General features: G+C 49.9%; 2 long non-coding RNA genes and 1 other non-coding gene across 3 annotated transcripts; all 3 read right to left on the reverse strand.

The window, feature by feature from the left end:
• Positions 1-6,124: 6,124 nt before the first annotated feature.
• Positions 6,125-22,453, reverse strand: Gm34264. Its single transcript, XR_379514.2, has 3 exons — positions 22,343-22,453; positions 21,648-21,870; positions 6,125-6,147 (listed from the first exon to the last, which is right to left on the reverse strand). It is a non-coding gene; the product is annotated as a predicted gene, 34264 (long non-coding RNA).
• On the reverse strand, positions 7,610-8,565 carry Gm51683. The gene is made up of 2 exons (XR_003948180.1): positions 8,476-8,565; positions 7,610-7,784 (listed from the first exon to the last, which is right to left on the reverse strand). It is a non-coding gene; the product is annotated as a predicted gene, 51683 (long non-coding RNA).
• On the reverse strand, positions 15,344-15,391 carry LOC115487266. Its single transcript, XR_003948451.1, has one exon. It is a non-coding gene; the product is annotated as a small nucleolar RNA SNORD56 (small nucleolar RNA).
• Positions 22,454-26,176: the final 3,723 nt, after the last annotated feature.

The raw sequence follows: 26,176 nt of genomic DNA on the forward strand, positions 1-26,176 counted from the left end.
CAATGTACAGCCGGGGATGTAATGTAACTCACTGACACCATGTTTAAGGCTCTGCGTTCAACACTTAGGATTTCAAACTAGCAATGACTACAACGAGGACAACGATGGTGAGGATGGCAAGGATTGTGCTGATGATGACCGAGGACAACAACGATAAGTTATGATAGCCATAAAGCTGTAGGGCCACAGCATCCGAGTTCTGAGACAGACGGACAAGGAAAGGAAAGGGCACAGCACTAGGCAGAAGGCAGAGCTGAGCTAACATGTGCCTAGGCCGGACACGTGAGGTCCGTGGGCGACGAGGTGGCCCTGCACAGCTGTCTGGAAAGGAGCATTACTGATTAACCGGTGCTGGGGCAATTGGTGAGCTATTTTGAAAATTAAATAAATTCAGCTCTTCTCATGACACTTGGTGCCAAAATAAATTACAGGGGATGAAAGAGCTGAACATAAAAGGCAAAGCCATAAAAATCTGGAAGAAAACAAAGGTAAATATTTACCAGTTCCTATAATGGGGTGGGAAAAATCTCCAGAGCATTAAACTACACGAGACTGAGAGAGAAGAGGAACAAGCGCAGGGAACCAGGGGAAGCTGGAGCCTTCTCTTCTCCCGGAAGCATCAGCAAGAGAGTGAAGAGCTGCTGGCAAACCTGGAGACATTGTTGCTAACACAGAAGGATTGGTCTCAAATGTATTCAATCCCATGCTAAAACAAGGAGAGGGGGTGGGGCTCAACAGGACACACACTAAAACTGAGAGAACGCAACTAATAGCCTTCAAAGGGCAGGTAATTAAAAGAGCACCATAAACGATGTTGCTTTTAATTGTGTGTCGGTGTGTGTGTCTGTACTTGTGAGTGCAGGTCCTGGAGAAGGCCAGAAGAGGGGACAGATCCCTTGAAGCTGGCATGGAGGCTGGGAACCAAACTCATGTCCTCTGCAAGAACAGTGTGTGTTCTAAACCACTGAGCCATCTTTCCAGCCCCGACAAATCATTTTAAAGTCATGCCTAAGCAATTCAACTGACAAAACCCTTTGAAACTGTTGCTTTCTGCAGACAGAGGTAAGGGTTCCACGGGCATTAGAAAGTGATTTGGTGCTGTCTTTTAAGAACCCCCAAAGAAAGGACTGGAAGAGATGGATCAGGGGGACGAAGAGTTTACTGAGTAATGGCAAGACTTGTGTTTGGATCCCCAGCACCCACATAGAAAGCCAGGCAAGGCAGGCTATGACAGGATATGCCTGTAAGTTCAGCAATGGGGCAGTGAGGACAGAAGGGTCCCTGAGACACCCTGTCTGAAGTAAACAGTGTGTAGAAGTAGCTTAAGAGTTCTCCATTTGGATCCTGAAGGTAGTAGGAAGAGAGAGGACAGCAACTGGACCTGGCTTGGGCTTCTGAAACCCCAAAGCCTACCCCCAGTGACACTTCCTCCAACAAGGCTACACTTCCTAATAGTGCCACTCCCTGAGCCGAGCATATACAAACCATACTACCGAGCATTCAAGTCTATGAGCTTAGGGAGGCTATTCTTATTCTAACCACCACAAGAGTGATCCAGAAAGACATCTGACATTGATGTTGTGCCTACCCCACCCCCCAACACCCCCCAGCACGCATGCACATGGATACACAACACACACACACACACACACACACACAGAGACAAACACACAAACCCAAAAATGTTCCTTTGACTCAGCAAACCACCTCCTAGGACTCTAATGCTAGGAAATAGTCAGGATTTGGGGTAAAAATGTGTGTCCATACAACTATGTTAAGAGAGCCATGACAGCAAATTCTGATAGCAACAATGTTATGGTTTATATATATGCTCGGCCCAGGGAGTGGCACTATTGGGAGGTGTGGCCTTGTTGGAGTAGGTGTGTCACTATGGCGAGGGCTTTAAGACCCCCATCCTAGCTGCTTGGAAGCCAGTATTCTGCTAGCAGTCTTCAGATGAAGATGTAGAACTCTCAGCTACTCTAGCACCATGCCTGCCTAGATGCTGCCATGTTCCCACCTTTATGATAATGGACTGAACCTCTGAACCTGTAAGCTAGCCCTAATTAAATGTTGTCTTTATAAGAGTTGCCTTGGTCATGGTGTCTGTTCACAGCAGTAAAACTCTAACTAAGACAAACAACATATTACCAAATGACCTACAGTGTAGTCTCACAATGGCTACCATCTAAAACTGTTTTGTTTTGATACAGTCTTGCTCATTGACCCAGGCTGACCTCAAACTCATAATCTTACTGCCTCCATTTCCCATGAGGTAAGACTTCGTTTGGGTATCACCACATATAGCTATGCATCCTTCAAAAATGTTTGCCAGGTTGGAGAGATGGCTCAGCAGTTAAATGCACTGGCTGCTCTTCCAGAGGATCCAAGTTCAGTTCCCAGCAACCACTAGGCAGCTCATGACCATCTGTAACTTCAGTTCCAGGGGATCTGATGTCCTCTCTGACCTCCAAGAGCACGGTGTGCCTGAGACACACAGACAAATCACCCATTCACATGAATAATCATTTTTAAAGTTTTAAATAATGTTTGCCAAGAACTTAAAGATCCCTAAAAAGGAAACACACCAGAGTATTTGCTGGGAAAATGCACTTCATATACAGTAGGGTCTGTATTCTCTACTATTTAGACATATCAGATACCTTAGAGATTATGGATAATTTTAAGTATCAATACTAGAAATGTGTGTTTTTCTGCTTTACTTTTAAAATTGTAAAGATACTATTTTAATGTTTCTTTCAAGATTTGTTTTTATTTATGGAAGCACGTGCCCGTGAAGGCCTGAAGGGGCCATGAGTTCCCTTGGAGTAACAGACATTTGTGAGCCACGTATGGTGTGTGCTGAGATCTGAAATCTGACCCCTGATAGAACAATAGTAAATACAATTAACTGCCGAGCCGGCTCCCTAGCTCTGGTGTTTGTTTGTTTGTTTAAAGCATGTAAGATTTGCACCAAGGCCTGAACTGAAATCACATGGTGACAGATAAGGCACTTTGACAAGACTGAAGTCCACTGTGGCTTGTGTTAATTTACTAGACAACTCCTGGTGACATGCAAGTGTCTAGAGAATCCCTTCTGAGCTGTCACTCCCACACAATCAGTCATGCACGTGGATCAGAAACCACCAATGGCACTGAGAGCACAGCAGACCTCACTGGTGGCTCCTCCGGTTTCCCTGCTCTAGGCATGGAGCAAGATTTCCCTAACCAATAATGAGCTCCTGTTTTAGTAAGAGAGTGTCAGACAGAGAGAGAGGGAGAGAGAGAGGTGAGTGATGTTGACCGCTGACCTCCATACACACAGGAGACTAAAGACAGTTCCCAGTGGTGGAGCACCTGCATAGCCTTTAGGGTTCCCTGAGTTCATCACTGCAAAACACGCGAACAAGCAAATGAATCTTGTGGACGGTATACCACTTTAAATCCAGGACTGGCTGGGTTGTAGCTCGTCAGCAGGGAGCTCTCAATATCCCCTTCTCCCAACTGTGAGTGCTTCTCTAGAACTGATAGGTGGTGGGCCTAAGGTAAGCCTAGCTTGTCTCCCTGAAGCCTCATCTGGGTGAACCTGGAGCAAATGTCAAGCCTATGGGTGGCACATACTCATGCTGGCTCTCCCAAGCCTTAGAGTCTTGAGATGGGTAGGAGAAGCGGCCAGCCAGGCCTGGCCTGAGCCCCAGCTGCCCTGGGCTTCCATCCACGCTGCCTCACCATGCCCTTTCCAGACACATCAGGTCCCTCCTCCTCCTTGGCAGGCATGCCCATTAGTTCATAGTGAGGACTCTTTCTTAATTGCCTTGGGACTTCCCCCTGACTAACTGGGGGAAAAGTTGGCATCCTGTCCATCATACCAGCAAAACCAATCTGAGAGCAGAAGCATGGAGTGCTGGCGAGACTGGAGATGCTGGCACATTTAGTTGGAACGATTATGTCTTTAAAAAGGCAGTTGTGCAATCTATAAAGTTTGCAGCAGGGACTCTAGTGCCCTTGGCTTCTGCTTCTGAGATATGCAAACTGCGTGTTTTCTTTAACCGTCCTCTTCCCCATGGCTCTGCCTAAGATACGAATAACCTTTTCCTCTTTTCTCTTGCTCTTGCCCACTAACTCCTGGAACCACTCGCTGTTCTTGTCCAAGCTACCTTTGAAGGAAGATTAACCCACTGGCAGGGTTAATCTTCACTTTGAGGTCTACAGACTTAGCTCTCTTGGCAGAGTACTTGCCCAGCATGTGCAAAGCCCAGGGTTCAATCCCCAGCACTGCATAAACTGGTTGTGGTGATCTGCACCACTCCTAGCAAGTGGGAGCTGGAAGCAGGCGGATCAGAGAAGTTCAAGGTTTGAGAGTAGCCTAGGATACTGCTTCAGTCTCTCAGATATCCAGGATGACAGACCAGCACCACCACGCTAGGTAGGCTGTTCACATCTCTATCCTAAACCCAGGGAGATGGATTCCAGGAAGGAAGATATCTGAAAGGGGGATTCTAAGACCCATTGCCTGAGATGAGCTGCAGATCAAAGGGCCTAGCGTCTGATGAGCTCTGCTGCACGCCAACTGCTGGCTCTTGTAGGAGGGAGTGTTATCTTCAGGCCACCACAGCCATTCCTATCCACATCGTGTAGATAAGTAGACAGAGGCTCAGAGATTAACTCAGAGGCCCAGGACCCCACAGACAGAAAGTGGCAGTAGCCTGGCAGACATGCCCCCCACTGCCCCCCTCTTCTGCGGAAAGACCAAGCCCAGTGTTGAGCAGGCAGAACCTGGCTACAGGATGTGTTGTTTGGCCCAACTGAGGCTTCTTTAAAATTTGGAAATTTTTTTTTACAGAAGTTCAGGAGAAGGGAAATTAGAAATCTGGCAAAAGAATGTTCTTGTTCCTCATGGCAAGAGTGACCTGGAACTGTGTGGGGGCTGAGACCTTTGAGCAAGCCTGGCCAGCTGTCCCGTTCCAAGTCTGTGACTGGCCTGCATGGCTCCTGTATATTGTTATCTCCTGGACTCCTAAGACTGTGCATGCCTCTGTCCCCTGGCCTGGGGACTAGCTCTGACTCGATATCTCATTGAAGGGGACAGCTAGACTATGCAGACCCTGGAGGCCTCTGACTCCATGAAACCCCTACATGCTCTGTCCCTCTTCTTTTCTCTACTGTCTCTCCCCTTCCTTCTGTCCCTGGTCTGCCCGCTCCCAGCTTGGCTTCTAGCACACTCACGCATATAAGCATGCACATACACCACACAGTACAGTGGTCTCTCTGCAGGCCTATGGACTTGGGTGTGTCTCTGTCTTTGCATCACACACACACACACACACACACACACACACACACACACACACACCCAGAGAGAGAGAGGGAGAGAGAGAGAGAGGGAGAGAGGGAGAGAGAGAGAGAGAGAGAGCAGTGTACTCTACCAGAGAGCAGGGATGTACTATCTCTCAACACTATCATAAGGGCACTCTGCCTCTGGGGTCCAGGTGGAAGCAGAGGAGTCTGGGAAGGGGCACATGAGTGGAGGAGATGTTGTTTCTCACCCCACACAGAACACTCCAAGCCAGCCTACACCTCCCTGAGGTATCAGATGTGATGTATGAGGTGTGTAGAGACCCTGCAGCGCCAGCCAAGTGCCTGGACTAGTAATCTCTTCCCTTTCACACCACGAGGGCCTGGGATTTATTAACTGGGAGTGCTCAGGGGAGTCATGAGCTGCTGGTGAACCAGCTGAGGCTCCTAGCGTGAGCTGCTGCTGCAGAGGCCAGGCGGATGCCCGGCAGGAACCTTCAGTCCTTAGGTGGCTGGTTCTCTGAGACCCTCAGGCTTGATTTCAGGAAAGCATGGGGAACAAAGCCGACTTCTCCCAAGTAGGGGCCCCGGGCAGAGCCCCCAGCCTGCCGCTTGGCTCTGAATGCTGTCCTTGCCCCTCTGAGGGACTTTTAGCCAGTCTGCAGCTTAGCTTCTCAATTAGGCCAATAGATGCCCTTGTGAACCTCAGAAGGGGAGGTCGGGGGTCCTCAAAGGAAAGAGAAAAGTTGTGGGAGTTCTTAGGCCTGAGATTGCATGGGGCTCACCTGTGATGCTTCACAGACACACATATTCTCTCACCAGAGGCCATGGGGAGCCAGCTGGATGGGCAGCCTGGAATTACACATAGGGAGAGAGTGGAAGGCATCATGACTTTCTAATAAAATGTATGGAATAAAGTCTCTCTCTCTCTCCCCTCCACCTCTCTCCCACTTCCCCTCGTGTGTGTGTGTGTGTGTGTGTGTGTGAGAGAGAGAGAGAGAGAGCGATAGAGAGAGAGAGAGAGCACACACGTGCGAGTGTGCCCTCCACCTTCTTTTTTGAGACATGGTCCCACTGAACCTGAAGCCAGCATATTAGTTAGACTGGCTGTCCCCACCCCCCAGCCCCACCCCAGGGAGCCTCCTGCCTGTGTCTCCTCAGTAAGGAGTGCAAATGAGTTAGTCTCAGCCAAAGCCAGGCACATGCAAAGAACTCCTGTGTGACTAACGGGCAAGCTGTGGAAGAGGCTCTGGTATGAAGGCACCCACCTCAGCCGTGAAGTGAGGCTGTACTACCCACAATGCTCGGTACACAACACGTGGATCCCAAGCATTACGGAAGTAAATGTAGTCTCTCAGAAAGCAGTAAGAGCAGGTTCGCTTTTTGTATTTCAAGCCTAGCCCCCACCTCCAACATCCCCCCTCCAGAAACTGAGCGTGCTTTTGGACGGTAGTTAAATACACTGTCCATGGCGGAAAGCTGTTTGGTTCACTTCGTAGACCCAGATGATTGTTCTGGAAAGACTGGCGTTTTCCCACTGGTCTGTTGGTTTATGGGTATGCCTTTAGTCATCAGTTCATGGAGAGCCACTTCCAGGAAAGGGTTCAGCTTCCATTCAGGTATTTGATTCTGGTTTTAAAGGTTAACTCGGTGCCCTGTTATCAACATTCTCTGCCTTTTCTTTATTCAGCCCTGTTTTTCTTATTGTTCAAGGTAAGGGAGCTGGAATTTACGAGCTGCGACAAAACACACCATATATAACACATCCTGCAAACATGTTATTGTAGAAACTTATTTGATCTGAGCAGAAATAGTAACCCCTGCCCTGCCAATGGCTCATGGGAAAATGGTTCCATGGCTGATGTAAAGGGGCGCCTGAGCGGTTTTCCTTAGCAATATATTCCAAGGAATGAATGCTGTATGGCATATATGTCTGTGTGCACGTATGTTTGCGGGTGAGTGTGCCCATGTATGCTTATATAAAGGACAAAAGAGAGAACCTTGCATGTCTTCCTCAATGGCTTTACATTTTGAGGCAGGGCTTTCGCTGAGCCTAGAGCTCACTGGTGGGCATGGCTAGCTGCGGGCTGCACAGGGAGCCTGGCATCTCCACCTCCTCCTAGGACCAGTGCTAGGATTACAAATGGGCACGGCTCTGCCCAGATTTTACCAGGATGCTGGGGATCCAAACCCAGGACCTCACGCTTGCCTGGCAAACACTTTACCCAGCGAGCTGTCTGTCTCTCTAGCCCCTGGGAGAATATCTCTTAAAGAAAATGAAATCAGTTTGGCCATCAAATAAAACATCAGTCTGTACGAGTTGGGCTTGGGGAAATGGCAGGCCCGTTTATTGCTTTGCGACTCTCAGGGTCTCCTCTAAGTGGGACTATGTTCTGAGAACCTTCTCTCCCTGTTCGTCCACAGCCAGCTCAGACCTTCACAGCAGACTGACACATGCAGATGTCTGCAATCCAGAGTGAGTCCAGGAACTAAGATTTAAAAAGAGAGCTTGATTACACGGGCTCCCCCATAGAGCTTCCTCTTTGGATGGCCACAAATAAATATACTGTCCACTATGTCCCAGGCGGGTTATGGCTTCAGAAGAAGTGGCCAATCCGGAGGCCACAGGTTGCCTGTGTGCTTGACTTCGGTGTGTGCTTGGAATTCTCACTACCTGGGAAGAGTGACCTTCCTTAGGAGAGAAGGGCCCCGGGATCACTCCCTCTGCTCATTTGCTGTGTGAGCATGGGCCACTTACTAACCCTCTCTGTAACCTACTTCCCTCTGTAAAGCAAGGAGACTGGGTGGATAATTCTTTCAGGGCTCTGTCTTCACGGGCTCTGGTCTAAGGCAAAACGTTTTCTGGAAAAAGCAGAAAAGTGAATTGGTAGGACATTGATGGTGTCTCTGTCCCAGCTATTCAATACTGAGCGTGGGGCATGCTCAGCCGGGTGCCTCTGTCCCTGTGAGAATACACAAACAAGCAGCAAACTGGTCACCCACTCCCCAGACTCAGAAATGAAAGAGTCAGCCTGAGAGAGTCAGCCAGGAGTGAGGAGTGGGGAGGCGCTTGTCCAAAGGGAACCTGAGCAAAGGGGGTGTTTCAGGGCTCCAGAGCCCTGCTGGCTGCCTGCGCCCACCCAACCCAGAATACAGCCTTTCTTTCTCCCAGACAGATACCTCTGTCCTCGACTCTAAAGAGCTTCTCATAGTCTTGCCACCTCACAGCTGACGAAGAGAGACATCTGCTTTCTCCTCTATACTCCAGAGCAGACTGGGTAAACTCCCAGATGTGCACGGTGGAGTGAGAGGATCAATACTGCAGAGCCTAGCGAGCCTCACCTAAGCTTGTGGGTGTCTGGGGCACTGTGTAGGGTGTTTCCTAACCTAATGGCTTCCAGGGAAGCCTGAAGGTGGGTGGGTGGGGCTTCAGAGAGGCCAGTAGGAGGCTGCTTGGTGTTACAATCATCATGGACAGGAGCTGGCTGTCCAGGGACCTGCACTAAAGAAGCTATGAGAACTGGTCCCAGCCAGAATTGATTGCTGGGGTTGGCCCTGGTGCAGGAACAGAGAACAGGGGACATGGGTCACTTATTTGTCACCCTGGCTCTACCTCACCAGCTTTGACCTCACCTCTTTTGCTGCACTTAGTGCGAGTGAACAAAGTTCACCGAAAATCTTTCCTTTCTGTTTGAGAAGATACAGGCCCAGAGAGGTCAAGGGATTAGCCTGAAGTCACACAGCGAGAGCATTCTGCGGTTGGCGGTTTTCCCGAGTTTCTGTGTTTTCTGAAACGTAGGGGAGTCTGGACAGGTCAGAATTCGGGGTTTTCTGCTGTCTCCAACTTAACATTCCAGGGCTTTCTGCTCTGGCTCAGGTCTCAGGCAGGGCATCCTCAAACCAGTACAAGAGGAAGCCTCCTCTTTGTGTGTTTGGATTCAGATAAGGGCATTTTCAGGCTCCTTGAGATCAAGATGGCAGCCAGCCAGTGCTATTTCCACCCAAAGATCAATCAAGGCTGTCCCTGGTCTCAGGCACAGGGCGGCTGGCGCTCACAAACAGAGCCAGGGGGATCTATAGCCAGGCAGTGCTGATTACCACCAGCTCCTGGAGCCAGCAGGCTTGGAGCACCCTTTCAGAGGCAGAGACGTGACACAAATCTTCCCACTGCTGGGCCAACGCTTCCTTATGTGTCTGCCGGGGGTGACACTCAGGCAAGGTCTGCACCCAGGGCCCAGCCATTAAGAAATTCATTAATCAGAATCGTGTTTACAGCCCTCTGGCAAGCAATCGTAATTCACTGGCTCAAGCTAGACCTGGGGCCTTCCTGCAAACTGCTGTGACATTTGGTAAAAATATCAGCTGGGGCCAGAGCCAGGCGGGAGGTGTGTGTGCGATCCACGCTGACTTGTGAAACGCAGGCGCAGCGTGGGTCATAGGCACTGGAGAAGGTTGTGGGGACAGGCTGTCACTGGCTCCCAGTGTCATCTTGAACACGTCACTACCCTGTCATCTCGCATCTGTATTGGGGAGGATCTGGGATAAGTGAGATGGTTAAAATCTGTCAGCCCACTGATTTGTCCCGTGTGGTCTGTGGTCTGAGGAAGATTGGCAAGCATAGTGTAAAGGGGGGAAAAAAAAGAGTTCCTTGCCAACCTTTGAAAACTGTAGGATTCACATGAAAATCCAGATTTCCTGTTGAGCTGAGGGAGTTTTCCTGCAGAGCAGTGTTGGCCTGGAGCTGACTAAGCTCCCAGCATCCACAGATGGGCCTGGTGTTAACTCTGGCAAACTGTAGCTCATGGGCAGCTCGTGTAGGCCAATTTTAATGCTGGTCTTCAGTAGTGGGCATGGGCCAGGGCTCCATAGAAGGCAGAGTAGGTTGTGCACTATACAAGGCACTTAGGTTTGGGGTCAAACAGGGACGGAATTGCTACAATCTGTCTGGCTTGCTGAGGGAGCTCTATTCTACCAAGGATGGGGTGGGTGTTTTGTTTTGTTTTTTCCAGGGGGTCATCCAAAGCTGGCATTGGTCCTGTCTGGGCCACAGAGTTCCCACAGATTGCATTCCATAGAAGATGAGGGCAGGACTTCCCCAGGGTTACACACAGACGGTTGAGGAAGGCAGCGCTCAGCTGCAGGCAAGTGTAGGCCTGTCCTGAGCCATCACCTCATTAGTAAACAATGGCCTGAGCCCACTAATCCCAAAGGCCCTCCCAGTTTTACAGGATGCAAATCTACAGCTGTGCCACTGCCTGAGAGCAACGTGGAGGGGGGCCAGCCTGTACCTATGCTCTGGAACAAGGTTGGGACTCCTGGGCAGGAGCTACAGCTAGGGCCCAGAAAAATACAGGTCTTCTATTCCACGTGTGTGTGTGTGTGTGTGTGTGTGTGTGTGTGTGTGTGTGTAAAACAGATGTCAACAATTGGGTGTCATTCTCCAGGAACCTTCTGTGTTCCTTTTGAAATGGGGTCTTTCCTTGGAACCTGGAGCTTGCCATTTGTCTAGAGCAGCTGCCCAGCATTCTCCTGGAATCCTGACCCCACCAGGCTTTTTTGCCTTGACTTCAGGGGCTGTGTGCACTCGAGTGCATGCACCTGATTCCTGTGTCCCGGGCTGCCGTAATTATCGATTTCGTTCATACTAGTCCCTGAACCCTGCTCATTCTGTTTCCTGTGTTTCCTCAGACAGAAAGGAAAGGTCTTTAGTGGACTACGTCCACTCTACACTAGTACAGGAGGAGAGATGAGGTCAAAGCTTAAGGGATCTAGGGTGGCAGATACATGACACATGTCCCCTGCTCTCTGTTCCAGCACCAAGATCAACTTATGTGATCCTGAGCAGCCCGGGTCAATTACGACCACTGTGTGTGAGGAGATGAATGTTCACTCCATGCACTGGAGCATTTGTCTTCTTGGCTTTAGTCTGTGTAGCAGCTTGCATCATAGAAAGAGCACTGAACCAGGAGTCTGGAGACTGGGTGGTTAGCTGGCCAAAGACCCTCATCCCCTGCTTCACGGGAGCTCTCTTTCAGTTCAGGGTTCATAGGCTAGTGTGAGCAAAAGCTGTGCATTATGCCAGCTTGGGGCATCCAGATGTCAGATGCTCTGCACTTTGTACAACCTCTTTCTTGGTCATAATAGCCCCTGACTAGCAGGGATCAATACTGTCCATCTTGCAGAAGACACTGAAGTACATACGGTTGAGGTTAAAGGCTCACATTCAGGACTTAGCATCCAGGCTGGAATTAATCCTGGCCATCTAGTGAGAGATCGTGTATGCTCCCCTCCCCCAGTCACCTGCTGCCTGGACCCACTGTGACTCGAGGCACATGGTGGGAAGGCTATTGTACAGGTCTTTTTTTTTTTTTTTTCAGCCAGAACCTCAAAAGGCTGCAGGATTTCTGCCCTAGCCCTTTTAGAATGCTCCGCCAGGGATGCCCATGTGTGATGCGAGAACACCTGGAAGAGATACAGGCACTCAGTGGACAGCCAGTGTCAGGCCTTTGGTGGGCATTCCCATCCAAAGGAATGCAGCTTTCGGGGGAGTCCCATGAGATGAACATGAACAACATTGGCTGTTCATTAACAAAACTGTAAAAAACAAGACCCTAGGGTTTTGAGTTGCTTGTTCCACAGCAATGCTGGCTGATACACAAGCTCCTACCAAAGCTATATTCGGAATATTACTGATGTATTTCACAGATAGCTCTACAGAGGAGAGGGAACAGGGCAGGGCTGTTTGTGGAGCCATACACTCTCAGACATTACCCTCTGTGTCCCCCAGCAGATGGTGGTCACAGAATGTCTGCATCATTGAATATATATACCCTAGCACTATGCCTGCCACTGAGTGCTCACTAATGTTCTCCCTCGGGAAGTTTCCAGGCTTCTGGATAGACCATGTCATTTGCCCAACAAGGGTTCCTCTTACATTTACACAGATAAGAGTATATGGGTGTCAGCAGTCCCGGGAGCTGTGCAGGAATATTTGGGCACCCAGATCCTCAGGATTTATGTCATATGCATAATTAGATGGTGGCCCTGGGAGACAGTTGCTACTGACTCTATTTTTCTCAGATGAAGAGACTAAAGCACAAAGAAAGAACCGAGCTGCCTTTCCGATTCCTGGTCGGGGCCTTGGCCTTTGGGCCTGCTGGGCCTTTCTTTTCATTTAGAGTTTAACAGCTCCTATCCCACCTGAAGCCTGGCCACCAGCCTCAAAAGCTAGTCCCACTCTGAGAAACTCACAGGGAGGAGGCTCCAGGGTCCCACAGAAGATGGGCCTGCTTCCCTTCTTAGATGAGCTCAGTCCTCAGTCTTTGGCTCCTGCTCCTGTCCCCTCCTCCCAACCCCTCCCCCATTCCCAGCCAACCCCTCCCCCTTAATATCTCTATGAGGACGACTTAGTTGCTTTCCTTGTACTATGATAAAATACCCCCTAAAAGGCTCCTTATAGGTTTCTTAAGGGTTTCCCACATCATAGTGGGAAAGTGAGAGCCACAGGAGCTTGAGCCAGTCATGGTGCAGTCAAAGAGCAGAGGCAAAGGCACTCAGCAGGGCAGCTACCCTTCTCTATTTAAACCGTTGCACATATCCTGCCTAGGGAATGGTCCCACCCACAGTGGACCAGTCTTCTCCCACTTCAGTTAGTAATTAAGAGCCACCCTTGTTGGCCTTTAGTCCACAGGCCTTTAATCTCAGCACTCAGAGACTGGAGGATCTCTGTGAGGCCAGCCTGGTCTACAGAGCTAGCATGATATCTAAAGCTACACAATGAAACGCTACCTGGAAAAACAAAACCAACCAACCAACCAATCTACCAACCAGCCCTATCTCCACCCCCAGGCGTGCCCAGAGGCCCATCTTCCAAGTGATTCCAGAACCTCCAAGTTGATAATTAACATCAGCATCACAATGACCCTTCCTCCTTCTTTTCTTTCTCTGTGGAACTGAGACCACACAGAGCAAAGAGACCTACAGGGGCTGAGTGTCTGGTACAATATAAGCATAGCCCTCCATGTAGCTGTCCCTGAGTTGTCACCCTGGAGTCACAACTGAAGAAATCAGGGCCCCAAGTGGTTAAGTCCCTTTCTCAAGAAGACACATTTAGCAGCTGTCGGAGCTGGGATTTGAACGCAGACCCTCTGACTTCAGAGCCTTGGCTGTTTCCACTCCGCCACCTGGCATCTCCCAGAGGAAACCGGAGAGCCCAGCATGGAAACTCCAGGGTGGAAAAACTGCAGTAATGAAGGGAGAGAGTGAGCCAGAGCCTGGCCCCCAGGGGGTTGCTTCCTCATCAGTCGGAGCCCCAGGAGGAGCTGGGGAGAGATTTTCCCAGTATCCTCTGCAGCTAATTACCAGCTTCACTTTTTCCTTTCCCTCTTTGAATGTTTCCAACACTCGCATCATCTGGGGCTTGGGATCCAGCCCACAGGGCAGGGCTTCGTGTCAGTCAGGGCAAGGGTTGGGAAGCTGGGGTTGAGCCAGCCTGGATGGCACACTGTCCTTGGGCTGCCTGGGCGTCTGCTCAGCAGGGCAGGGAACAGAATGCCATCAATGTCACATGCGGCTGCATCTGTGATTTTCAACCAAGGTAGTTTGAATGAATAACTTGAGTGCTTCCTGGTACTCATTACATACCTGCTGTGATTCACGGGCCTCTCACGGCCCTGGGACAATTGATACTGCTGATTATTGGTGGCCTTACTAGAAGGCTTGCAGACTCACCACCTATTGTTTGAGTCTGCCACCCCAAGAAGGCTCTCAGGGGTCCCCCACCCTCACAGCAATCTCAACCCTCAGAATTGTAATCCATCCCCAAGGGGAAAGTGATTTCCCCATTTGGAAAGCTGATGAAAACCCAGGTCTCACTGAGCCCTGAGCTAGTCCCTTTGCACACAGTACTCTTCTCCATATGAAGAAAGCTAAGGCCCCTGGAGGCAAGGAGGGATCTTGCCGCCCAGACAGCAGCAGCTGCGACACTTCCACAGGACCTCCCTAACCACCGCAGAACCTTCATGTTGATTCTCCTTCCTACTCCCCAAGCCCCAGGGTGTTTGCAGACTTCTCAGTGTTCCACAGTCAGGCCTGTAGACCTTTCTGTCAGACCTATGCTTCTCTCCTTCCACAGGCCTTGCTTTACCACACTGGAATCTCCTCCATTCCACTGCCTTCCTTCCTCAGGCAAAGTTCTTGGTCCAGGATCAGTTCACCACTCTGGGATGATCACTGGTGCCCAGCTTTGGAGCCTAATCCTTGAAGAGAAGTGGGCAGCCCCTGTAGATCTAGAGGGCAGCAGCTCACATTTGCACATGCTCATTGAGTAGCTCCCACCCAGCTACCACTCCATGGCCTCCACAGTGGGCCTTTGCAGAGACCTATCTATATAGAAAGGAATATCTCCAGAAATGGAGACCATGATTATGCTCATGGTTGTGAATAAGGAGAATGGGTTTCTAAGACACCCTTAATTCAAGGGTATCCAAGACCTGTCTGGACAGCATAGGGACAGGCCTCTGGAGACAGGGAGAGAGGGAGAGGGGGAAGAGAAGGAGAGGGGGAAGAGAAGGAGAGGGGGAAGAGAAGGAGAAGAGAAGAGAAGGAGAAGAGAGGAGAGGAGAAAAGAGGAAGAGAAGAGAAGAGAAGAGAAGAGAAGAGGAGAGGAGAGGAGAGGAGAAGAGAAGAGAAGAGAAGAGAAGAGAAGAGAAGAGAAGAGAAGAGAAGAGAAGAGAAGAGAAGAGAAGAGAAGAGAAGAGAGAAGGGGGAAAGGGGTCTGGGAACATAGTTCTGTTGTAGAGTGATACACAGCACTCTCAAAGCTTGATCCACAATAGTCCATAAACTAGATATGACAATGTATGTCTATAATCTCAGTACTATAAAACTAGGAAGATTAGATGTTCAAACTCATTCCTGGTTGCATAGTGACTTGGAAGCTAGCCTAGGTTATGTGAGGACGTGTGTGTGTGTGTGTGTGTGTGTGTGGGTGGGTGGGGGAGAGCAGGGCATTGATTCTGTTTATCTTTTTTTTTCCTTTTTCCTGCTTTCACTCAGACCCAAAGTGTCAACACTCACTAGGTGAACTCTGTTGTAATTCTGTTTATCTATCCCCTGTCCTCTATCTCTTTCCCTGAATTAAAGGCTGCATGGCCAGTGAGAACTGGGTCTGATCTGGAAACAGCTCTGCCAAGAGCTAGCACAGGTAATGAAGGCAGGCAAAGGCTGAGATCATGGGTAGAGAAGGGCTTAGGAATGCCACAGGGTCCTCACGGCCTCCTCTCTTCCAGACCGTCAAGGTGCCTCCCTCCAGCAAGCCTCCTGGGTTGGACAGCATTAGAAAGAGGGCTGATGGGAACTTCCTTCCACCCATTAGGTGTGGGATGAAGATGAGAGGCGGAGGACCCTGAGGCTCGGTCCAGGACAGCCTCAATCTCTGTCCTCTCAGCTCCAGAGCTCACTGTTGTGAACCACACCCTGCCTTGCTGAGATCTGCATGTCTCTGGTGCTGCTTGGAGGAGCCTCACACCGAGGCAGAGCAGAACCAAGAGAGGGCAGGGACGGTGCCAGGAGGAAGCCCTGAGCATGTGTCAGTACTGAGCCAAGACACGAGGTTATTTTTAGAGGCAGCCTGGTGGGGTAGCCGTCTGTTCTGTTGTGCTCTGACAGGGAGATGCCCTCAGGAGGAGAGGAGAACGTCATGGTCTAACCCTTAGATTCTCTGGGCCTCCTCCGAGTCTGACAGAGCTGGCTTCCTCCAGGGAGCCAACCTGCTGACGGTTCCTTAGCCTCAGTTTTGTGAGCACAGAAGCAGGGTGGAAGGAGAGAGTCACTGAGTGTCTTGAGCAGCCTCTGTGCATCAGGTGTCTTACATACATCACTCACGTAATTAATTCTCCCAGAACCCAGAGAGGCGGGCCTTGATCCTTCCCGTTTTACAGGGTAGAACACTAACCCTTGGAGAGCGTATGTAACTACCCAGGATCACCCAGCTTGTGAACGGTAGTGTCAGATCTTTAACCCAAATCCCTCCCTCCTTTCACTCATGCTGATTCATGAAAACGCGTCATCCGCGTCATCCCCAGCCTACAGGAAGACCCTGAAGCCTCTGGTCTGGCCACAGCTCCTCCTTCATTCCTGTGATGTTTGAGCCCAACCTTCCCCTGAGCCTTGCAGACTCCTTGAATGAGTCAGCTCTGGCTCCAGGCGACCACTGAGGACAATGGACATTTACTGTCTTACTGTAAATCAGGTCCTAGGCTCTGTTCAACCCGACAATTAACCCATGAAATAGTGGAAAGGCAGCCACGCACACTGGGGGCTCCCAGTATGTTCTGTCCTCTGTGCTCCAGGCTGCACCCCTATTCTTCCGCATTCTTTCAGCTCCCAAGGCCAACGCTTATGACCCCACGGATAAGGAAAGCAGGGACGGGGAAGACACCTGGCCTAGGACCCCTAGCCCACTTGTGTGTCTACGTAAACTTCTCTTCCTTTCTTCCTTCCTTCCCTAGTGTGTTTGAGTCATACTTTCCTGGCCTCAGGAGTGCTGAGGGTCTAGGAGGCCTTAGAGATCCTCCCAAACACAGCACCTTCAGCCCCTGACTTACAGGCCTTGAGTCCTTTAACTTTATTGCTTGGAATGGAGAGGATGGGAAGGTCTACCGACTGCACACTTCCAAACATGGAGTGCGGCTTCTTTACTGTACACTTGTCTGCTCCAGCTTTCTACAGAGGTCCCCTGCCCTGAGCTGGGAAGTCCAGAAGGCAGGACCAGGGTAGGGTGTGTGTGTTCTCCTGGTACCTGTATCTCTCTGGGAGCCAGGTCATTGGCTGGAGTTCACACCCAGGGAAAGGTTAAGAGACTCAACTACATAAAAGGCAAATGTACTTTGGAAAATACAGGAATCCAATCTTTCATCAGAAGCCAAGGTCAAGGGAAGGCCTATGGATTGGAGAAAACAGAGAGCAGGTCATAGAGGAAGAACTTGGATGGGAGCCCAGAGCCCAGGGCCTTGTCCCTCTGACCACCTGGACTACGGTGGCTGAGGTTGAGGTCCACTTCTCCGAGGCTCACTCCGTATGAGGGAAGGGTTCCGCAAGCATCCTCTTAGTTCTTCAAAGTAGTAGATAAAGGCCAGCCCTCCTCCGGGCTGTCACAGGGGCCCTAATAAGGCAGCCCGTGTAAGAACCCACGAGGAGGGGCAGAGTGTCTCCAGTATGTGTATACAGTCAGACACTGTGCATTGAAGTCCTTTAGACTCACCAGCTCCTGTCTTCCCAACCCTCAGCACAACTGGATGAATGCCTGCTTTCTGAGAGACACTGCAGGTTTTGGTTTGTTTTTTGTTTTTTGTTTTTTTAGAAGAAGGGAAAAAAAAACTCAGAGAGGAAAAATTGCAATAAGAAAGAGAGAGATTACAGAAGGAAGAAAACAGACTAATGGAGATGGATTCACAATAAGGTTTTCTCCATAGTAATTCCAATAATTAAAATGTCTACGGGCCCAAGCTACAAAGAATGGAACAGCATGTTCCCACCCCCCCCCCAGGGTACATTACGTCATCACCCACTGTGATTACATCATCCTCAATGGCAAACCAGTAATAAGTCCCATGCTTCCCAATTAATCAGCCCCACTATTTCTGATTCAAGTCATGAAAGTATGTTGGGAGGAGGGGGGGCTCCACCTAGGTTTGTGGTTCTATCTTTGTAGGTTGGGAAATGGGTCGCAGACTCACCCACTTAGCTAGGGAGAGGGGCCTGAGAAGCTCTGAAAACAGTTTGGGTAATAATAGGGCCTCTTTTTACTCCACTTCCCAGGGAGGGATGGCCTTGGTGACTGGTGCCTATTGACAGCCCAGACCTGGGAGGAAAGGCAGCCCAGACAGGGTTCCAGACAAGGATCCTGGGGCCCAGGAACCACCCCAGCAGCAGCCAAGGAAAAGCGATCCCTCTGCAGCCAAGCTGGCCGTCCCTTTCTCCTCAGGGAGCCGTGATTAAGCTGGACCCTTACAGAGCAGTGAAGGATGGAAATGAGCGAGGAGGGGATGAGCAGCAGACAGGGAGGGAGGGGCCTCTCTCGCCTGGAGAGGAGACAGTGCCTATTTAGGCTAGACCAGGGCAGGCTCTGCCCAGCTACAGCCTCTTAGCACTTTAATCAAATGCCTTGCGGATGGGTTAGCCCAATGTCAAAAATCCAATCGGATACATTTATTGGCCTGACAACCAATTTTCTGCGATGTATCATCAGGGACTGATGGTCCGTTCCCTGGCGGCAAAGGAGTCGGCGATAATGGAGCTAGGAGAGCGACTGTGCCCTCAATATTGTCTCAGGCAGTCATGGGAGGGGTGGGGGAGGAAAGGAGGCTGAGCCCAGAGAGCAGATAGGTGGGCAGATGGAAAGATAGAAGGAGCTAGATTTGAACCTCCAACGGGCAGGCGCTTTACAGTCTATGTGACCTGGGGCACTGCCACCTTCTTGCCTCTGACTCCCTCCCTAGCATCCTTGTCAGCCTTTCCGGGAGACTTGGAAAGGGCTGTTGATGCAAGCCATGGGTCTCAGCCCTGCTCACCCCACCCCACCCCGACCCCTGCAAGCTCAGGCTCTTGTTACCTAGAAGATTCTGAATTCCTTTTTTTTTTTTTTTCAAAGCTTGCCTGCTTGTTTTGCTTCTCCTTTGGCAGTCAGCTCACACCACCCCTCCGCAGCAGAACAAACAGGTCCAACACCCTTGCTCTAGTAACATGATTTCTCAGCTGGCTCTTCCATCACTTTGCCTGGCCCTGTGGCCAAGGTTGGCACTAACAACAGGACTTAGCCAAAGATCACCATAAGCACACCTGTGGCTCAACAAAGGTGTGTGTACTGGGGGTGGGGGTGGGGCAGCAGGGTGGGGGTGAGGATACCTGTCACCCAAAAAAGTACTTTGTGGTGGGTAACAGAGGGGTGTCTCAATGGGGGGGGGACTAAGCTTCCCCCTACCCTACGAGCATCTTGCAAGGACAAGATTTAAGGAAGCGGAGGGTGGTGCTCATGGGAGGGTGGTCCTGAATCTTATCCAGGAGGAAGGATCCATCAAGGCCAGGACTTTGATCTGAAAGGAAGCTGTGGACCCTGATACCAACCAGGATATTGGGATTGGGTGGCGATCTACAGAGTGACCATTTTCCCTTATTGTCTGAGTTCTGACATGATCACTGAGCCATCTTGCTTGTGGCCTTGCCTGACAGTTCTGTTCTAAAAGACTCTTTTCAGGAGATCCTACAGCTGGCTGACAGAACCTGGCCAGCTCCTGTTGTCCAGAGCTGTCTGTGTCCTCCAGAACAGGGGTGAAGGAGGACAACTGGCAACTGTACCCTTACCTGCCCAAAAGGTTGCAGCATGCAGGGAAGGTTTGTGGAATTTGTGCAGCTGAGACCAGCGGCACAGGGGTGGGGGTGGGGTGCAGCTGGAGGTCAGGAGCGGATCTGGCATGCCAAGTAATCATATAAGATAACAGAGTGACTGCTCTCTTCGAGGTAAAAGTGCGGGCTCTGGGAAGGATTAGCCTTATCTCCAGCTCCTTCCACCATGGACGCTGGCCTGGAGCTTCACAAGCTGTTCAAAATCTTAAAGCCTCAAGAGACAGTAAGAGAAAGGACTCAGACCACAGCAGAAGCCAGAAGCCCAACCCAGGCAGGCTGGCTAGCAGGACTGCTATTTATCCTGAGGACGGCCCTGACCTTTCCCCAACAGGGACAGATGCAGAGAGGCTGGCTACATCCTTCCCTTTAAAACAAGAAATGGAAGCATTACTCACAAAGCCCAGCCATTTATCATGGTCTGGGGACATTAATTTGACAGTGTGTCATTTTCCATTTGGTTCGGGCTCGGTGGAGGCTGCCCTCGAAACACCTTCAATTAAATGCAGCTAATAGCACAGAGCTATTTTGAGCAAGGAGGGCCTCTGCCTCCCCCCAGGGCTGTGGCATGTGTGTGCTGGGGGATGAGGGTACTGCTGGGAAGTCTGATTCAGGGTGATCCAGGGATGGATGGCTCTTGGGCTCGGTGTGCAGACAGAGTGCACACAGGGTGGACAGAATGAAAAGGTGCCCCCTTTGTCTTTTGGATGTCCCCACAAACAGGCAGCACTGTGGCCCTGGACATAGGAAGAAGATGGACTAGTAGTCTCTTGCCCAGCATGGAGAAAAGTACAGGATTTAGAGCCTTGGATGCTTGCAATTGGATCTAGCTGCTCGGCCTCCCAAGGTGTGACCTTAGGTCCTAGAACTGCTCTGGGCCTCAGTTTCTCTTGTAAACTGGAGACAAGACTTCCCCCTCAGAGCTGTTTGATGGTTTCTATAACTTTGTAAACACACACCAGAGATGCATTCATTCATAGGGGACAGCTCTGAATAGCTTCACTTACATTCTGAATTTTAAAAATGAGGGAAAGACCATGACATCCTGAACACCCGGTCTCCTCCTTCATTGGAACTCAGGAAGGGCAGAGTGGTTCAGCGTGAGCCATGAGCTCCAGAGGTAGAATCTAGATTGCAGTCCCAGCTTGACCACCTCTGTGGTCTGGAGCCATCCACTTAACTTCTCTGTACCTCAGTGCCCTGGCCTGGGAGATAGAGATCAGCCTGCCAACGCTCCCTGGCAACGGTGATTGGATGAGAGGCTATGAATGGACGTCAGCAGCAAGTCTGCCTGTTCATCACCGCTGCCTGCCGTTCTTTTCCTCACCCTTAGCCCTGGGCCTAGAGGACATTGCTGATGTCACTAATTACCTCATTTCAGACACGTACTCGGCATTAAGTGTGGAGGACTGTGTTCTATCCTCATGGTGTTAGATGGCTGGTGGCATTAGACTCTGGGTCCCTATGAGATCTGTTGTTCCTATTTTAAAAAATGACTGTAAAGGGGCTGGAGGTGTGGCTCAGTTGGTAGAGAGTTTGCCTAGCATACATGAGATCCTGGGTCCTCTCCCCAGTACCACATAAGCCAGATGTCGTAGTGTGTGCCTGTAATCCCAATACTCAGAGGTAGTGGCAGGAGGAACAGAAGTTCAAGAATATCCTCAGTTATATAGTAAGTTTGAGGCTCCTCTAGGGTACTTGAGACCCTGTTACAAACAAACAAACAAACAAACAAACAAACAAACAAACAAACAATGGCAGGGTGGGCCTGATGGCATAGGCCTATTATCCCAACTACTAGGTAGGTTGAATCGAAAGTACAATAAGCTCAAGCCCTACCTGGGCCATCAACAGAGATAGACAACAGCCAGACCGGGCACCTTTTTGAAATCCTGTCTCGAAAACTAAATAAGGACCTGGGACAGGACGTAGTTCTGTGGTAGAGCACTTACCTCTGTGGGGCCAGGTTCACACTCTTGAGTATGGAGGAGGAAAATTGTTGGCAATTCCACGTGTTCACAATCACACCTTCTGCTGTACGGAGAAGGTCCTTGGGGCTCAGCGTGCTATGCTCAAGGCTCAAAGGTAGAGTCAAGCTGTCTGGAGACAGGTAGCATCAAAGCGTGTCCCTTCAGTTTGTGGAATACAGAGGCCTGTGAGAAGAAGCCCCAGGCTCTGGGTGGGAAAAAAAAGGTGATACAGGAGCCCTATTTCCACACGCCCATCCATTCCCAACTTAAACCTCTTGGTTCCACAAAGCCATGGTCAGGTAGGGGTCTAAAAGACCTCATAAGAATCAAAACAATACTTTATGCACGGAGAGGGCCACCCAAAGGTCAAGCCATTGGGCTCTTGGGGATTCTCCATTAGTGTGTCAATGCTCAGTTAGAGCTTCTCACAGGAAGGCCTCTCACAACCAAAGGCACTCGGAGCCCCAATTTACAGCTCACCCAGCAGCGCTTCCTGCTAAGTGCCTTATCGATTCCTCCAGAGCACTGGGCTGGAGGTAAGCCACTGCTCACCCTGCCCTGCCTCTGACACACTGTTTGTAACAAGCAAGATGCTTTGAGTACCAGTCACACTCCAGACCTGTCTGACTCAGAGATTTCCTTAACTAGGCAGCACCAGTACCCTGGACTCTACCAACCTGAATGGGCTTTTCTGTGACCCTAGCCTTGCTCCGGCTCCTTTCTTTCTCTGTGCCCCGTCTCTCTGTCTGCAAAATGGAACCCTGTGAAGAAGGAAGCTGGAGTCAAGCATGCTGGTACAAGCCTGTAATCCTAGGGACTCCGGAGGCTGAGATAAGAAGGCAGTGAGTTCAAGGCCAGCCTAGTCAGTGGTAGAGAACTTGCTTAACACATTCCAGGCCCTGGGTTCAATCCCCAGTACTGGCTGGGTATGAGGTGGGTTACCATGATATATACCTGTGGCTCAAATCATTGATGCAATTCAGGAAGCAGAAGCAGGAGGATTTCAAGTTCCAGGCTAGGCTTCAATACATAGCAAGAACTTGTCCCAGTTCAATGGACACAAAGGGATGGGAGGGGATAGACAAGGGAAAGCAGGAGATAAGGAAGGGTAGGGAGGAAGGGGATCACATTCTTTTCTTCCTTCAGTATTCTTTTTCTCACTGGTTGAGACAATCATATACAGACATTTCTTAGCAAGAATGGACACCTTTGGGCTGGAGAGATGGCTCAGTGGTTAAGAACACTGACTGCTCTTCCAGAGGTCCTGAGTTCAATTCCCAGTAACCACATGATGGCTCACAACCATCTGTAATCCCACATGTGTCCTGCCCTCTTCTGGTGTGTCTGAAGTCAGCAATAGTGTACTCACATACATAAAATAAATAAATCTTAAAAAAAAAAAAAGGACACCGTTGTCAGCTTCCCTGGATTCTCTAGCACATGGTTGCCAGGGCTGAGCACAGGAGATCTGAATTTTAAACACATAGCCACCAAAAACTAACTTGGTTTCTCGAGACAATGTTTCTGTCTCTTCCCCACAGGTGTGAACGTTTCTAGATGGCAGCCTGGCAGGATGTGTCAGGGTTTTACAAAGGTTCATATCCTTCCTAGCCATCCCAAGGCAAGGATGCAAATACACATGTGCACAGGTGTTTCTTGCTGGGGGAAAATAAAGCCAAATACATGCAGAGCCACAAGGGACTTGCTGGCTAAGTAACCATCCCTTGTCTTCTTGATGAGATATAAAATATTATATCGCAATAAAGAAGGAAGTCCATAAATCTCACAGTTTCATGGGAAAGGAGAGGTTTTAACAGTAGGAAAAAGAAATCACCGTTCCAATCTGGTGAAACATAGTCGACCAAATGCATCCTGCCCTTCTCTCGCTAGCAGCACTCCTTTAAGTTAGCAATGAAGGAAGAAGAAGAGTAAAAGGCAGAGTCTGAACTGGTTTGTGACATCAGTGGACAAAAGACCTCAACAACTACCTGGGCTCTGGAAAGCAGAGGGGTGAGGGCTCAGAACTCAACAGAGAGGGGGAAGCTACAAGCCACAGCCCTCCCAGGGGAGAGACCAAGGAGAAGCATGCATTTGTCTTAGGAATTCCGGAGAGACTCTTAGCTTGAAAACCTTAACCTGCAAAACTCCACAGCTGAGGGGAGCTGAAGGTGGTGAAAAGTCCCCAGATGGGGCAGCTCCCCTCTCAGGATTCTCCTACCTCCACAGCAGCGACGCCATGGTGTCTGACTTCATTTGGAACTATGGAAATAGAAGACAAGGGCATTACGCTTTCAACACATGACAGGAATATCATTTCCAACCAAAATCTGTACTTAACCCGATCGTAAGTCAAGCGTGAATATGGAATAGGTGCCTTTAAGACCAGCAAGGAATCCCATGGACTTTTTCTTAGAAGTTAGCATGTGCCTCAGACAAACAAGAGCATAAACAAAGAAATGGGAACCCGGTGGACCCAGGAGTGAGACCTCTAGGGCAGCTGGTAGCATTTCAGAAGACTGGGATGGAGCGGGCCCAAAGCACTGGACAATTAGGGATCTGTCTTGAGGCAGGCAAGCACCAGGGGTAGCTTGGCAACCTGTCATTCTGCTTGCACCGGGCTATGGCATCCTCTCCTCTAATACTGTACCAGCAACTCAGCTCCTTCATCGCCACACTACACAGACCACCCATTCCTTTCAAACACTGTTCCTAGCAACCTCAGAAACCCACCTATGTCAGTCTATGACCCTCTCTAACAACTATCAGCCTTGGACAGTTTCTGATTCTCTGGTAAATCCTGGTCTAAGAGTAGGAGGACCAGTCTAGCCTGAACTGGTTTAGGGTACACGTATGGTAAGGTTAAACTGTGTCCTCAAGTGAACTTCTAAGAGAGAGTCTTTTATTTGCCATCTTATGCTTGTATATAACTGGGTATGCAGAGGAATAAAATCTGATGCATGATGGGAAAGCTTATTTGATTGAATCAATCAATCAAAACATAACATTGTCCTCATCCCACCCCTAGTAGCCAAACGCCTTCTCTTCAGCTACATAAAGGAGAAGCCCACACAGTAATCCGAGGGCGTAAACACTTCCCTTCCATGTGGCTTGCAAAATATTCTGACCCGTTCTATAGTTTTGCTTTGAGTCAAAGGTCCTCGCTATGTGGGCAATCAGTGTGAGCCTTCACTTCAACTCCTTGAGTAAAGGGCCGAGAACCTGAAAACACCCGGCCCACACCCTGATTACCAGTAACAGCCGCAGAAGTACAACCGAGGGATGAGGTGGGGGAGGCTTGGAGGCAAAATTTGAATATTATCCAGGGTGTTGCTTTAGACATTTAGAAAGCAATATTGGTAGACATTTCGTGCGGGTCTTAGAGCAGAGAAAACTGAGCAGATGACAGAGGCGAAGAGATGTCATATCAAGGAAAACCAAACTGATCATGACTTCCCAGAGGGAACAGAATCTTAGTCGAGGGGTACCGGTGTTGTCACAGCCATGGTAATGTAAACACAGTCCAAGACTGTAACAGACAGCACCAGGTGGGAGCTTCTGAGCAGGGACAGTAGTGAAGTCCTCAGTGACCAAAGCAAGAGGTCAATAGGTCATGGGGGCAGCCTCACAGCAGGGCCTTTAGAAGCATAGAAACATGAATGGGAGACGGCACCTGGGGTCAGACCCAGTCCCTCACCACACAATGCCTGCAACTGGACAGCAGTGGCACACACCCTTGGTCCCAGCACTTGGCCAGGCCTGAGGCAGGCCGATCTGTGAGTTCCAGGCCAGCCTGATCTACAGAGGGAGTTTCAGGATAGCCAAGGCTACACAAATAAACCCTGTCCCAAAAAACAGGGAGAGGGGTGGAGAGAAGAGAAGAGAAGAGGAGAGGAGAGGAGAGGAGAGGAGAGGAGAGGAGAGGAGAGGAGAGGAGAGGAGAGGAGAGAAGAGAAGAGAAGAGAAGAGAAGAGAAGAGAAGAGAAGAGAAGAGAAGAGAAGAGAAGAGAAGAGAAGAGAAGAGAAGAAGAGAATCTGGCCTATAGACAGGCTCAGTAGGTAAAGGCACTTGCTAGTAAATCTGATGTCTGAGTTCCATCCCTGGGACCTACCCAAATGGTCCTCTAACCTCAACAGTGTTGCACTGTATGTGCACTTGTAGGCGCTCACACACACACACACACACACACACACACACACACACACACACACTATACAAAAGGAAAGAAACGTAGAACAAAGAATTGGCTCTATGACTGAGGCCGAGGCTAAGGCCTGTGAAACTGCTTTCCTGGGAGAGTAATGGAGGGGTGTGCACTCGGAAGCAGGGGCCGGCTAGTTTGCATCCCAAGCCATTTAGATTTATTTATATTACTTTGAGAATGGTAAGAATTAATTTCCAATTTTCTCCAGCTCCATTGTAAATGTCAGCTCCCTGTGTGGCTTATGAAGCCAGGCTGACCCAGCTCCACATTTCAGCCCAGCGTAACTGCTAAGGCTCAGTACATTACTGA

The sequence above is a fragment of the Mus musculus genome, chromosome 9 (genome assembly GCF_000001635.26).
Source record: "Mus musculus strain C57BL/6J chromosome 9, GRCm38.p6 C57BL/6J".
Taxonomy (NCBI): Eukaryota; Metazoa; Chordata; class Mammalia; order Rodentia; family Muridae; genus Mus; species Mus musculus.